Source organism: Leucopleurus acutus (genome assembly GCF_964270905.1).
Source record: "Leucopleurus acutus genome assembly, chromosome: 13".
NCBI lineage: Eukaryota > Metazoa > Chordata > Mammalia > Artiodactyla > Delphinidae > Leucopleurus > Leucopleurus acutus.
In genome coordinates, this window is record NC_139155.1 from 83,309,479 (window position 1) to 83,320,332 (window position 10,854).

The 10,854-nt window shown below is 44.7% G+C and overlaps 1 pseudogene across 1 annotated transcript; it reads left to right on the plus strand.

Moving 5' to 3' along the window:
• The first annotated feature begins 9,561 nt into the window (after positions 1-9,561).
• LOC309970996 (ATP synthase F(0) complex subunit C2, mitochondrial-like) lies at positions 9,562-10,293 on the plus strand (annotated as a pseudogene). Its single transcript has 2 exons — positions 9,562-9,771; positions 10,039-10,293. The product of its transcript is annotated as an ATP synthase F(0) complex subunit C2, mitochondrial-like (transcript).
• The last annotated feature ends 561 nt before the right edge of the window (positions 10,294-10,854 follow it).

Here is a 10,854-nt window from a genome sequence, read left to right on the forward strand (position 1 = left end):
CATTTTTGAGTGAGTGACGTTGTAGAGGATCGGAGGCAGGAGATGGAAAAGCAACAGGCTTTTAATATGTGTCCCCCTCCGCTTCTTCTGCCTACCCTGGAGCCCCAGTACTGCCCACTGCTGTCACCTGGGAATTCTGCAGGATCAGAGCCCGTGACTTCTCTTTCTAGTGTGTTCCATGGTGAGCCACAGGGGCAATGTTATCAAGGAGTGTGGTGTCCCAGATAACTGAAGCCCTTGAGAACCAACACTTTGAAAATAAAGCTCACATCAGACAAAGGGAACTGTTAGCACCACCCATCAAGTAGCTGAAGCCGTAGCTTGGTTCCCTCTTCCTTGCTGGCCACATCCCCATCTACAGATCATACGCCCTAGATCTCTCTCCACACACACTACTACCACTTTTTCAAATATTTATTTATTTATTTAGGCTGTTGCAGCATGTGGACTCTTAGTTGCGGCACGCATGCGGGCTCTCGTTCCCCGACCAGGGATCGAACCCCGGGCCCGCTGCATTGGGAGCCCAGAGGCTTACCCACTGGAACACTGGGAAAGTCCCCACACTGCTACCACTTTGGCTGGTCCAAGTTTCTAGAGGAAACAACCACCTCCTGATTGGTCCTCCTGCCTCCTGTCGTGTTCCTCCTCCAACCCATCTCCCAGAACTCAAACCTGATGATGTCACCTGCCACCCACCAACCCAGCTGAATGCTCCCATGCTTCCCTGTTGTCCTTAGCAGGGAATTCAAGACACCATAGGAGCTGGCCTCAACGTCCAACAGGAGACGTAGCAGTGTTTAGTGTCTGAAGGCTGTCTTATAGGGGCCGCTGGGGACACATTTCCCTTCCTTCCTAGTGCTAGATATCTCCTTTTTTGTCGGCTTCAGCAACTTCCACTAGAATTTTCTAAATATAATGATGGAAATGTTCTGTAATATACATGTAGCTCTTGAGCACTTGAAATTGGGGCTAATGGGCACTGAATTTTCAATATTATTTAATTTTAATTAGTTTAAATTATAAAAGCCACATGTGGTTTGTGGCTACCATACAGGGAGCCCAGGGGATACCTCTTCCTCCAGCCCCCAAGCCTCCTGTGCTTCTCCCTCTCTAGTCTGGGTTAAACCTTTTCTCTGCCCCTATCTGCCACTCACACGCTGACCACGCAGGATTGTGACAGTTTACCTGTGTGTCTTCCCCCAGCCCCTTGTCTCCACGAAGCCTAGTGCTGGGTCTGATTCAGCTCTGCAAGCCCAGACTGTAGCCTGGCACCAAAGGGATGCACAAGAAGTATGTCTTGCGTAAACGTATGAACTAGTGGACAAATGACTCCCAACAGACCTCTGTAGTTTACTTATTCTCCTGGCTCTGAGGAGACACAGGAAGGGCAGGTTGAAAGGACCTGCGACCACACCTGCCAGGCTGATCTGGTATGAGCTTGGAGCTCTTGGACCCCGCCGGGCCACCTCCCCCGATGCTTTGTGAGATAACATGACACCGTAAGTGACAGGGGCAGGCAGTGGACATTCCCTGCGGGACCGCCCGGCAGGTGGCAAGAGGGGGGAGTGTCTGTGTGACGGTGTGTTAGGAACGCACACGCCTCCCGGTGTGTCTCTTTCACTCCTGCACCTCGGCCACAGTCATAACACTTCCAATGTCAGGTGTGTGGGATTTTTTTTTTCCCCACGCCACATGATTCTCTGTGACACCAACTGGGTGTCCTACAGTTTGAGTCAATTCTGACACTAACCAGAGTTAGCCCAGACCTCACAGGTTAAAGGTTCGGTCCCATGAGACTGTCCCCCACTTTGGATGCTAATTGCAAGTTGTGGATCCCCTAGATACCTACAACTTATGTCCGACATGGCTGCAATTCGAGGTTCCCATGACACCCCTCCTCAGATTCGAGCATATGCTAGAACAGCTCACAGAACTCAGGGAAACAGTTATGTTTACCAGTTTATTATATAATGAAGAATGTGATAAAGAGACAGAACAGCCAGGTGAAAGGTATGTAGGGTGAGGTCTGGAAGGGTTTTGAGTGCAGGAGCTTCTGTCCCCATGGGGCTGGGGACCTCCTGGTTCATGAATGTGTTCACCAACCCAGAAGCTCCCCAAACCTCATAGAACTGGGGTTTTGTGGAGGCTTCGTCATGTAAGCACGGTCGCTCATTAACTCCATTTCCAGCCCCTCTCCTTTCTCTGGAGAATGGGGGCTAGGGCTAAAATTCCAAGCCTCTAATCATGGCTCGGTTTTCCTGGTAACCAGCCCCCATCCAACAGTCCATTAAGAGTCACCTCATTAGATGGGACTTCCCTGACGGTCCAGTGGTTAGGACTCTGAGCTTCCACTGCTGGGGGCTTGGGTTCGATCCCTGGTCGGGGAACTAGATCCCACCACATGCTTCGAGGCATGGCAAAAAAAAAAAGTCACCTCATTAGAACACGAGACAATCCTATCACCCCGGAAATTCCAAGGGATTTAGGAGTTCTGTGTCGGGAACCTGGGGCAGAGACCAACATATATATTTCTTATTATGTCATAGGTAGAAATCCAGGGCCTCTGCTTCTCCAAAACGCCTTTCCCAATCAGAGACCTGGTATGTGACTGTGTTATCTCCCCGAGGCTGCTAGAACAAATTAGCACAAGCTTGGTGGCTTCAAACAACAGAACTGTATTCTCTCACAGTTCTGGAAACTAGAACTCTGAAATGAAGGTGTCAGTAGCGCTGTGCTCCCTCCAGAAGCTCTAGGGAAGAGTTCGTTCCTTGCTTCTTCCAGCTTCTGGGGACTGTTGGCAGTCCTCGGCTTGTGGCTACATCACTCCAATGTCTGTTTCCGTGGTCACATAGCCTTCTCCTCTGTGTACCTCTTCTATGGACACTTGTCATTGGATTTAGGGCCCAGATAATCCAGAATGATCTCAGGATCACTAACTTAAATACTGCAAAGACTCTTTTTCCAAATAAGGTCATATTCACAGTTTTGGGGGGTTAGGATGTGGACATATCTTTTTTTTTGAGGGGTAACGACTCCATGCATTACAGTGACCTTCTCTTTTTCTTTTTTTTTTTTGAAAGAGTCCTTTATTTATTTATTTACTTACTTACTTACACTGAGCAGCCTGTGGGATCTTAGTTCCCCAACCAGGGATTGAACCCAGGCCCTCGGCAGTGGAAGCACGGAGTCCTAACCACTGGACCACCAGGAAGTCCCTACAGTGACCTCTTCAACGTCACTGTTTGAGTCTCAGAGTTCCTTTCTCTACCAAACTATTTCAAAATGCCCTCTCTGGAAGGGAGGAGGAACTACTGACTGAATTTATGGTGTAAATGATTTATCACATTTTTCGTTTTGTTTCCTGCTGCAGCCCAGGAGAAAGCTAGGGGCCTGAACGTTAAGGAGAGAGCTGGGGATTGCTTCAGAGGGTGATCAGGAGAGAAGTTACCCTGACCTGACACAAGCTGACAAGGAAGTTCCTCACCATTTCAAAATGAGTCTTAAAAATTGCAAACAATGTATTTTTCCCCCTAGGTATAAAGTGTAAGAGAAATTAAAAAGAGAGGGGGGAACTATAGATTCAAAGAGATTTAAGAGATATAGGGAGTTCCCTAGTGGTCCAGTGGTTAGAATTCTGTGCTTTCACTGCTGTGGCCCCGGGTTCGATCCCTGGTCAGGGAACTAAGACCCAGCATGCCGAAAAAAAAACTAGATATATTAACCAATTGTTTGTACCCTCAACTCCAACTGTTAAAAATTACAAGACATTAGGGGAAATCTGAACAAGGACTGGCTAATTAAGGATAGATAGTAAAGGATTCTTGCTAATTATCGTAGGTGTGATAACGGGGTATTTTGGTTATGTTTAAAGAAAGAGTCCTTATCTTTTGGAAATAAATACTGAAATACGTGTAGATGAAATTACATGGTATTTGGGATGTGATTCAAAGGAGTCCAACAGGGGCTTCCCTGGTGGCGCAGTGGTTGGGAGTCCGCCTGCCGATGCAGGGGACACGAGTTCGTGCCCCGGTCCGAGAGGATCCCACATACCGCGGAGCGGCTAGGCCAGTGAGCCATGGCCGCTGAGCCTGCGCGTCCAGAGCCTGTGCTCCGCACAGGGAGAGGCCACAACAGCGAGAAGCCCGCATACCGCAAAAAAAAAAAAAAAAAAGGAGTCCAACAGGAGAGGGGAAGAGAAATAGAAAAACAGAGGTTATGAGTTTTTGATTGTTGTGGCTGGATTATGGGAACAGGGATATTCATTGTCCTATTCTCCCTGTGTTTGTATATATTTTCCATTATAAAAAGTTAAATAAAGTTGAAAGCAACTTAAATCTTTATCGGTGGGGAATGAGATAAATTATGGTGTCTCCATTCAATAAAATTCTGTGTAGTTATTAGAAAGAATAGTAGCATTCACTTGTACAACACTACCTTTGGATCAGGCCCCCACCAAAACACAAAAAATGCACTGGAGTTTGTGTTGAATAATCCCATTTTTGGAAGCTAAAAAAATAATGTATACACTGTTGTGCATCGCTAGGTGGAAACATAAGATGGCTCAGCCGCTGTGGAAAACAGTTTGGCAGCTCCTCAAAAAGTTAAACATAGAATTGCCATTGGACCCAGCAATTCCACTCCCAGGTATATACCCAAAAGCATTGAAGATAGGACTCAAGCAAATACTTGTACACAAATGCTCAGAGCAGCACTAGTCACCATAGCTCAAAGGTGGTGTGATTGTTTATTTTATGTGTCATCACGGCTGGGCCACGGTGCCCAGATATACGTGGTCAAACATTATGCTGGATGTTTTTCTGAAGGTGTCTATTGGAAGAGATTAACATTTTTTTAACATCTTTATTGGAGTATAATTGCTTTACAATGGGGTGTTAGTTTTCTGCTTTATAACAAAGTGAATCAGTTATACATATACATATATCCCCATATCTCCTTCCTCTTGCGTCTCCCTCCGACCCCTCCAGGTGGTCACAAAGCACTGAGCTGATCTCCCTGTGCTGTGCAGCTGCTTCCCACTAGCTAGCTATTTTACTTTGAGATTAACATTTAAATTGGTAGACTTTGAGTAAAGCAGAGTGCCCTCTATAATGTGGGTGGGCCTCTTCCTGTAAGCTGAAAGCTTTACTAGAACGAAGACTGACCTCCCCCAAGCAAGAAGGAATTCTGCCTGCAGATGACCTTTGGACTTGACCTCAACACTGGCTCTTCCCTGGGTCTCCAGCCTGCCAGTCTACCCTGCCGACTTACCAGTCTTCATGGTTGCATAAGCCAATTCCTTAAAATTAATCTCTCTCTGTCTATATATACACCCTATTGGCTCTGTTTCTCTGAAGAACCCTGAATAATACAGGTAGAAACAATTCAAGTGTTCATCAACACATGAACAGATAAACAAATTGTGGTATCAACACACAGTGAAGTATTATTATTCCATCATAAAAAGGAATGAAGTTCTGATTCATGTTACAGAGTCCATGAACCTCAAAAACATTCTAAGTGAAAGAAGCCAGACATAAGAGGTAACGTATTATTCCATTTATATGAAACATTCAGAATATATAAATCATAGAGACAGAAAGTGGATTAGTATTTTCCAAAGACTGGAGATAGGGGAGAATAGGCAATGACTGCTTAATGGGTACAGGGTTTGTTTTGGGGGTGAAAAAATGTTGGAACTAGATAGAAGTGGTGTTTGAACAACAATGTATTATGCCACTGAATTGTACCTTTTTTTTGGCCACGCTGTGTGGTATGGGGGATCTTAGTTCCCTGACCAGGTATCGAACCCGTGCCCCTTGCAGTGGAAGTGTGGAGTCTTCACCACTGGACCGCCATGGAATCCCTGAATTGTACACTTTAAATGGTTACTTTATGTGAACTGCAACTCAGTAAAAAACATGTATATGCATTTTAGAAATCTGGAAGATAAGAATAGGTGCTGTGGAGTTAGGCTGCCTGGGTTTAAAGTTAATTCTTTCACTTATTGGCTGCAAGATTTTAGGCAAGCTACTTTCCTCTTTATGTTTCAATTTCCTCACGTGTCAAATGGAAATGATATTACCCATATTATTCTAATATGAAGGCAAAATTGTAATAGGGAAGAACTTCTGCATTCTATTACAAGTTAATCACTAAAGGGATTTTGCCTATAAATTTAAATTATGCATAATGGCCCATCTCTGGGAACCCTGCCTCCTATGTAATGAGCGTTAAGCTAAAATACATTGGTTTAAGATGTAGAGAACAAAGGTATGGACGCCAAGGGGGGAAATTGGCGGGGTGCGGGGGGGAGCGCGGGGTGGTGGTGGTTGTGGTGGTGGTATGAACTGGGAGATTGGGATTGACATATACCCGTTAATATGTATAAAATGGTTAACTAATAAGAAAAAAATAAAATAAAATACATTGGTTTAGCTCACAGGAAACCTCCTGACCAGGCTCACCTATGAATGGCTGCAGGAAGAAAGAAATTAACACATCCCCTCCCAAGTCTGACCGGAACCAGGACTTTACTCCCTCTGCTTGTAGTATAAAAGAAGCATGAATTCTAACTCAGGGAAGATGGTTCCTTGGGACTTTAGTCTACCATCTTCTCGGTCTGCTGGCTTTCCAAATAAAGTCGCTATTCTCTGCCCCAACAATTCATCTCTCAATTTATTGGCCTGTTGTGCAGTGAGCAGTACGAGCTTGAACTGAGTAACAAAAATGAGTTAATCTATGTAAAGTGCTTAGAGCAGTATACAACATAGAGTAAATGCTATATATGTTTTAGTTAATATTCCTATTAATATCATTATATGTACCAAATTGTTAATAGCACTCTGGAGATGGGGAAAATTTGGTTTTTTACTGTACACACTATGAATGTTTTGTAATATTTTTGTAATAAAAGAGAGGTACACTTAAATGTATTGTAATATAACTCTCAGAATGTCAGGGGGCTGGGACTTCCCTGGTGGTACAATGGTTAAGACTCCAAGTTCCCAATGCAGGGGGCCCAGGTTCGATCCCTGGTCAGGGAACTAGATCCTACATGCATGCTGCAACTAAGGAGCCTGCCTGCTGCAAATAAGACCCGGTGCAACCAAATAAATAAATATTAAAAAAAAAAAAGAATGTCAGGGGGCTTTGCGCCCCTTATACGAGGGCTAAACAAAGACGGGTTTCACTGTAAACCTGACCAAGTTCCTGCCCCATCATGATCAAATTGTATCATCTTTGTAAATTAATCCTCCTCTATATTGAATATTTATGGGCCTCTTGTGGCAGAACTTGTGTCCCTTGTTAGTCCTGTGTTGCAGGAAGGGCAGGAAGGGCAAATGACCTTATGAAACATCAAACTTTTTGGAGAAGCAGAACAGGTTGCTTTTCATTAACCTCTGTCATGTCTGCTCCTTCCCTATCACCTCAGTCCCCCCATCCTTCTTCCTTTGAGCAGGGCTTCTGGGATCAAGAGCTTGGATGATGGGGTAGTTCTATGCTGTTTGGGTCTTCCCAGCATCTACATGCCCTCCTTTTGGCATTGGCACCCGGATTTCCTTTGCTGACTGATCCATCCCCGAGGTTTGACCATCTCTGAGGTTTGGGAGGATCTGGCTCTAGGAATGGACATCTGGCAGATCAGATCGTTTCATCCCTGTGGCCACTGTGACTGGGTCAGGTGGGCACAGGACTCAAGGGACTGATGACTCCATTTGGGTTGCTCTAAATAAAAAATACCATGGACTGGGTGGCTTATAAACAACAGGTTGTTTCTGTGATTATTTCTCACATTCTGGAGGCTGGGACATCCAAGATCAAGGTGCCAAGCAGAATCACTAGTGAGTGGCCACTTCCTGTTGTCTGCTCTCTGCGTCCTCACATGGCGGAAGGGAAGGGAGCTCTCCGGAGTCTCTTTTGGTTTTATTTTATCTGAGGCATCAGTGGTTTAATGGATGGGGGAGCTTACATGTCTAAAGCAAGTTCCTGGAGCGATGCCCCACCACGTGCAGCGCACGGCAGGCAGGACTTGGTGGCAGTCTTTATTCTCAAGGGGAAGGGAGATGACAAATTATAGGGGAATTGACGTCAGGTGGGCTCATTTGCTACCAGGGAAACCAGTGGAGGGGTACGCCCTTCACTGCCCCTTTGATAAGCTGTCACTATCTGGGACCTGGGGCAAGTACCTAGGAAGGTCAGTCATGTGAGTAGGCTGTAGGTGAAGCAGGCCCTTGTCGGGGTCTCTTTTATAAGGGCACTAATCCCATCATGAAGGCACCACCTTCATGACCTAATCAGCTTTCAAGGGCCCCACCTCTTAATACTATCATATTGGGAGTTAGGATTTCAACGTACAGTTTTGGGGAGGACACAAACATTTGATCTATGGCAGATACCAACCTGAGTTGTTTGCTAGAACCACTGGAAAAGATAGTCTTTCTTCTGGGATTGCTAAATTAGTAGTCAATTTGGGAAGTATTTGGAGAGTATGACAAAAGCGTAGGGAAGAAGACAAAACATGAAAAGAGATAGTTTCTTTTTTAAAGACTTTTTTTTTTTTTAAATTTTTGGCCCTGCTGCCCAGCATGTGGGGTCATAGTTTCCCGACCAGGGTTCGAACCTGTGCCCCCTGAATTGGAAGTGCAGAGTCCTAATCACTGGACTACCAGGGAAGTCCCCTAAAAAACTTTTAAATCTGAAATAATTTCAAACTTACAGAAAAGCTACAAGAATAGTACAAAGTAACTCCCCTATGTGTACCCAGAATTATCAAGCATAAGCACTTTTCACTTTTGCTTTATAATTTTCTGAGAGAAGTAGATTTTAAAAAAAATTGTATTGAAGTATAGTTTATTTACAATGTCATGTTAATTTCTGCTGTACAGCAAAGTGACTCAGTTATACATACATATATTATTTTTCATATTATTTTCCATTCTGGTTTATCACAGGATATTGAGTATTGTTCCCTGTGCTATAGAGTAGGACCTTGTTGTTTATCCATCCTGTATATGCTAGTTTGCATCTGCTAATCCCAGGCTCCCAATCCTTTGAGAGATGTAGATTCTTTTTTTTTTTTTAAAAACAAATTTATTTATTTATGGCTGTGTTGGGTGTTTGTTGCTGCATGCAGGCTTTTCTCTAGTTGCGGTGAGCGGGGGCTACTCTTCGTTGCAGTGCCTGGGCTTCTCATTATGGTGGATTCTCTTGTTGCGGAGCATGGGCTCTAGGCACGCAGGCTTCAGTAGTTGTGGCACGTAGGCTCAGTAGTTGTGGCTCGCGGGCTCTAAAGCGCAGGCTCAGTAGCTACTCTGCGGCATGTGGGATCTTCTTGGGCCAGGGCTCGAACCCGTGTCCCCTGCATTGGCTGGCGGATTCTTAACCACTGTGCCACCAGGGAAGCCCCTGAGAGAGGTAGATTCTTGAGTATGTTATTTTATCTCTAGAATCCAGCTATTCCTGAAACTGGAATCCAATCCTGGATTCTTAAAATTTTTTCATTAAAAAAATTTTTTTTTTTCCTCTAGCTCTCTGTCTCTCTGCACTGGGAGCAGCTCTCCTGCCACAGCTCTTCATCCCCTGAAAATGTACATTTGCACTGCACGTTTGTCTCCATCTCCTTCTAGGTCAGGAGAACCTCTAAGCTACTGAGCCCATCGCTGTCTGCAGTGGTGCTGAAATGAACAGAGATGCTGACAGATGAGAGCCTCAGCAGCTTGGCAGCCCCATGTCCCCTGACTTTGCTTACTCTTAGCAGCAGCTTCCAAAACAGTGCCCCCCAGCTTTCTTTTTTAACTTTTTATTTTATGTTGGAGCATAGTTGATTAACAATGTTGTGTTAGTTTCAGGTGTATGGCAAAGTGATTCTGTTATTCTTTTCTTTTTTGCAAAGATGGTACAAGAATCCCCATTTACTCTTTTATTTATTTTGATTTTTGGCTGCACAGCACGGCACTGGGATCTCAATTCCCTGACTGCCCCCTACAGTGGAAGCACAGAGTCTTAACCACTGGACCGCCAGGGAAATCCCCGATTCAGTTATACATATACATTGCAGTGCCATTTCAAGGGACATCAACACAGCAGCCAAGTTCATTGGACCTGAGGCTGTCACAGTAGGTGGCTGGCTCTGGGGCTGGAATCAGGACTGTGTTTGGGAGCCTCATCATTGGTTATGCCAGGAACTCTTCTCAGAAGCAACAGCTCTTCTACACCATTCTGGCCTTTGCCCTCTCAGAGGCGATGGGGACCTTTTGCCTGATGGTGGCCTTTCTCATCCTCTTTACCTTGTGAAGGAGCTGTCTCCACCTCTTATAGTTCTTTCTCCTGTGTTTCTCTGCCCTGTATGTTCCTTTTCCTATACCTGCCCAGGCAGCCTAGGGAGATTGGTTGGCTCAGGGTTTGACAGACAAATAGAGAACACAGAGAAAAGACAAATACTGTATTAATTTAAAAATATGGTTTTTTCTAAACCAGTTTAAACATCAAAGATCCAAGCGAAAGTTACCATCTTGCCCTTGAGAAAATAATTCTCAAAGGCTATCCATCCTTCAAGAGAGAAAGGTGACAAATACAAGCTCTCTTTTCAGAAAAGAATAAATGTTTTCAATTTAGACCAGAGCTAACAGATGAAAAATGTATTAGTTTTGAAGATAGTTCATGTAGCTTGGGAATACACTGAGCCCAGTTCACTGGTCAGTTCTCGTCCATGTGTGTCTTGATCCACTGGTATGTTGAAATCAGTTTCTATTTCTTATTTATTTACTTTTTTTGGCCACACCACACGACTTGTGGGATCTTAGTTCCCCGACCAGGGATTGAACCCGTGCCCCCTGCAGTGAAAGCGAGGAGTCC